Source organism: Callithrix jacchus, chromosome 2 (assembly GCF_049354715.1).
Source record: "Callithrix jacchus isolate 240 chromosome 2, calJac240_pri, whole genome shotgun sequence".
Classification (NCBI taxonomy): domain Eukaryota; kingdom Metazoa; phylum Chordata; class Mammalia; order Primates; family Cebidae; genus Callithrix; species Callithrix jacchus.
In genome coordinates this window covers 19889566-19894702 of record NC_133503.1, presented here as the reverse complement: position 1 = coordinate 19894702, position 5137 = coordinate 19889566, and positions in this window count along the sequence as shown.

Sequence of the window (5137 nt, the reverse complement as noted above, 5' to 3'; positions counted from 1 at the left end):
GTTTTCATCCTTGAAAAGGGGATTTATTATTTTCTTTAAGAATGACAGATAAGTAATAGACATCAAGCTGTATAAATGTAAAACTATGAGATCTTTAGACTTAATTAAAAATTTTGCTTAAGCTCCAGAAAGTAGTATGACATGTTAGTAGAGAGGAACCCAGTAAAGTTATAAAACAAATTTATTTTTTTTCCTCATAACTGTTCCTGTAAACCCATTATCTCAGTCTTTTCTATCCTGAATAGACTCTTGCGTGGAAGTCCCATAGATTGTTTTTTTCTCTAGTCACTCAGGTAATAAGTCCTTTGGCCACTTTAAGTTACAGACATTAATTTTAGTAATTAAGATGTCTATGTTATTAGCTACACATTTTCTTTAAAGCTAAAGTCAGACTTGCTTAAGTCCCCAATGGGATAGGGGTTTGGTGGCAGGCTACTAGGTATCTACTAAAATTTTTGCTCTTTGAAGATAAGTTGCTGAGATATAGCAACCCAGCCAGGGACATTTCCCTGCTTTCCCAGCATCTCTATGAGAAAATGTGACTAAGTTTTAGGGAGTGAAATGTGGGCATAAGAATCCAGGCTTGCCCCATAAACATTTCTTGCATGATCCTTCATTCTCTTTTTTTTGTTTTGTTTTGTTTTTTGTTTTTTGAGACGGAGTTTCACTCTTTGTTACCCAGGTTGGAGTGCAATTGCGTGATCTCGGCTCACTGCAACCTCCGCCTCCTGGGTTCAGGCAATTCTCCTGCCTCAGCCTCCCAAGTAGCTGGGATTATAAGCACGCGCCACCATGCCCAGCTAATTTTTTGTATTTTTAGTAGAGACGGGGTTTCACCAGGTTGACCAGAATGGTCTCGATCTCTTGACCTTGTGATCCACCCGCCTCTGCCTCCCAAAGTCATTCTCTTCTATCTGCTGGTTGGATGGCCGTATCTGAGATAAGTCTGGAAGCCACTGAAGATGGCAAAAATTGTCAGTCTGAGTCTTCGAATCACTGTGAGGACTAAGTCTTCCTTTCATTAACTCCACACTACCCCTAGCTAATTGGACTTTATATGAGCAATTTCTTCTCTTCTTCCCCCCATTGCCCATCACCTCCTCCAACAACGTAGTAGTAGAGTTGACTGTGTGTCTGAGGTTCTCTCCCTGCCATTTTTTTAAATGTAGGCCACTGCTTCTCAAAGTATGTGGTCCTAGACTAGCAGCATTGGTATCATCTGAGGACTTGCTAAAAATAAAAGTTTCAGTATAATCCATAGGTTCAGAAAAATAAAGTTATCTGGCTCCATCCGAGACCTTTGAACCAGAAAGTTCTAGATGTAGGTTCCAGCAAGCTGTATTTTAAGAAGCCTATGTGATTATGATACATTCTCAAGATTAATAACCATTGAGGCCAGGTGCAGTGGCTCACGTCTGTAATCCCAGCACTCTGGGAGGCTGTAGCAGGTGGATCACCCAAGGTTGGGAGTTCCAGACCTCCCTGGCCAGCCGGGTGTGGTAATTCACACCTGTAATCCAAGCACTTTGGAGGCCAAGGTGGGCAGATCACCTGAGGTTGGGAGTGCAAGACCAGCCTGACCAACATGGTGAAAAATTTACAAAAAGACCTGCCTGGCCAACATGGAGAAACCCTGTCTCTACTAAAATGCAAAATTAGTCAGGCATGGTGGTACATCCCTGTAATCCTAGCTACTCAGGAGGCTAAGGCAGGAGAATTGCTTGAACTCAGGTGGCGGAGGCTGTAGTGAGCTGAGATCGTGCCATTGCACACAGGCCTGGGCAACAAAAGCAAAACTCTCAAAAAAAAAAGAAAAACCACAAAAATCCATTGAGAGGCAGGCAATGCGTTTTCATAGATGTCTACTTTTTGATTTCTTCCTTAGCCCCTGGTGTCTAGCGTAGGGATTTGCTCCATTAGACTTTCATTGTTCCTAGAGCTAGCAAAATTCACTTTAAATTGATTATAGGAGGCTGGGCACAGTGGCTCATGCTTGTAATCCCAGCATTTTCAGAGGCTGGGGCACGTGGATCACTTGAGGTCAGGAGTTCGATACCAATATGGCCATCTCTACTAAAATTACAAAAATTAGCCAGCCATAGTGGTGGGCACCTGTAATCCCAGCTACTCAGGAGGCTGAGGCATGAGAATTGCTTGAACTCAGGGGACAGAGGTTGCAATGCGCCAAGGTTGTGTCCAGCCTGGGTGACAGATCAAAGCTCTGTCAAAAAAAAATATGACTACAGGTCACTTCTCTATGAAATGTGCATACTGTGCCTTCACAGATCCAGGGAGTGTAAGCTGTCCCTATGTAGACACCTCTTTATCAGAAAGGCAGTTAGTTGGCTAGTCTCAACTTTTGGTTTTTTCTGGCATGTAATGTATTTGGTATAGATCTTCTGCCTCAGAGACTCCAGAGGACATAGTTCAGGCTCTCAAGCTTAAATTGTGGGGAGAGTATCCCCTTGTGAGGTTCTCGAAGGGTGGACGTTGCATAGCACTTGAGCAGCTCTCCGAAGAAAATTATCTTTGAGAACCTTGAGAAAGGTGTTGGACTGAGGTGCAAAACCAGTTTTTGGCTACTTTGAAAATCTTTGCATGTAAAAAACAGAATCACCGCTGGGAGCGGTGGCTCACGCCTATCATTCCCAGTACTTTGGGAGGCCTGGGGTTGGGGGCGTGGATCACGAGGTCAGGAGTTCAAGACCAGCCTGGCCAAGATGTTGAAACCCCATCTCTACTAAAAATACAGAAATTAGGCAGGTGCGGTGGCATGGGCCTATAATCCCAGCTACTCAGGAGGCTGAGGCAGAGAATTGCTTGAACCCAGGAGGCGGAGGTTGCAGTGAGCTGAGATTGCACCACTGTATTCCAGCCTGGGTGACAGAGTGAGACTGCATCTCAAAAAATCACATAAGATCCACAACACTACTTATATAAGAATGTGTGTGTGTGTTGGGCGGGGTGGGCATTGAGGGATTAAAATGCCACTGGGGGCCATGTACAGTGGCTCATGCCTGTAACCCCAGTACTTCAGGGGCCTGAGGTGGGAGGATGTCTTTAGGCCAGGAGTTTGAGACCAGCCTGGGCAACATAGTGAGACTGTCTCTACAACAACAACAAAATGCCACTGGGGAGGATCTCGTCTTGCAGATCTGTGAATGGGAACTGACATAAATTCCTAAAGCGTTCTGATGCGAACTGTTGTTAGACTGGAATGAAGAAGCTCTAGTGGTCTGATGGTTGACACAAGTTTAAAAGCATAATGTAGGTCTTTTAATCTTGTGTTAGAATATATCTCTGCACATCTGCTTATAATGAATATTCTCGAAAGATTGATTTACTGAAGTGAAAAGTCTGGAAGGATCACCTTTTAAGCAGCTTTTGAAATGGCTAATGCCCAGACCCCACACTGCCGAGATTCTGATTTCATTTTTTTGAACTGTAGTGGCAGCATTAGTTTTAAGAAATCTGAAGATGATTCTCTTGTGCAGTGGTTACAGAATGTTGCATTAATCAGTGCTTTGTTACTGTTGACAAAACCCTACTTGAACTAGTTTAAGCAAAAAGATGAATTTATGAAAAGGATATGGGGTATGGGCCGGGTGTGGTGGCTCACACTTGTTATCCTAGCACTTTGGGAGGCCGAGGTGAGAGGATCACTTAAGCTCAGGAGTTTGAGACCAACTGGGGCAACATAGTGAGACCTCCTCTCTATTATAACTTAATAAAAAAAAGAAAGGGCATGGGGTATGTCGACTGAAGGATAAGTTGAATATATAAATCGTGAGGAGGACAGAAGTGTCTGGATCGAGTTTTGAGTTAGTGGACCTGGAGACCATCCTTCCTGTTAGCGTCATTCTTTTTACAGATGAACTTCTTTAATGATGTAGGTAGAGGACATGGTGGCTACCAGTTCCCAAGTGTTAAGTGTTTCTGTGTGTACCACTGTCTGGCAGTTCCTTCTCTCTCAAATACAAACTTAAAAAAAATGAGGGGACGTTAATTAATCAGCTAGACATAAGGAATTAGGAGTTGCATACCTGATTCCAACTGGGCAAATCAACTGGGACTTGAATCCATTAAGAATTTGACAGTCCCCACTATGTCCATGTATAGAAGAGTCTGTCGCTCAGAGGAAGGAAGGGGCGCTGAGCTAATGATCATCAACTGTCCATTACAAATTAGGCGCATGTAAACTTTTTTTCTTTTTTGAGATGGAGTCTTACTCTGTTGCCCAGGCTGGAGTGGCTGGAGTGCAGTGGTCCGATCTCAGCTCATTGCAACCTCTGCCTCCTGGGTTCAAGCAATTCTGTCTCAGCCTCCTGAGTGGCTGGGATTGCAGGCATGCATCACCACACCTGGCTAATTTTTGTATTTTTAGTAGAGATGGGGATGGGGTTTCATCATGTTGGCCAGAATGGTCTCCATCTCTTGACCTTGTGATCCACCCGCCTCAGCCTCCCGAAGTGCTGGGATTACAGGCGTGAGCCACAGCATCTGGCCACACGTGTAAACTTAATAGCAAAGATAAATAGATTGTACAAATTTGTATTCTCTTTATGTGAGTAGTTTTCCTCCAACTATTCATTCATTCATAGTATTCATTTGATGAGTATTTAACTGTTGTCCTCTCCATGCCTGATACTAGTTTAAGTGTTGGATGTGTGTAAAGGGGGAAGGAAAATGTAAAAAAGATAAGAGGACAAATTAATTGTTAAAGATGATAAGTTTGTGTCTTAACCACTCAGCCATTACAGCACCTTCAGAAGAATCTTGCTTCCGGTTATGTTCCTATCGCCTGTTCAAAGCACCTTGTCCACATTATCTTCTCTTTTCAAGGTATGTGTATGTGTTCCCTTTTTTTTTTTTTTTTTTTTTTTTTTGTGATGAAGTTTCGCTCTTGTTGTCCAGGCTGGAGTGCAATTGCACAATCTCTGCTCACCACAACCTCCGCCTCTTGGGTTCAAGTGATTCTCCTGCCACAGCCTCCCTCCCAAGTAGCTGGGATTACAGGCATGCACTAGCATGCCCAGCTAACTTTGTATTTTCAGTAGAGATGGGGTTTCTCCATGTTGGTCAGGCTGGTCTCAAACTCCCAACCTCAGGGGATCTGCCCACCTTGGCCTCCTAAAGT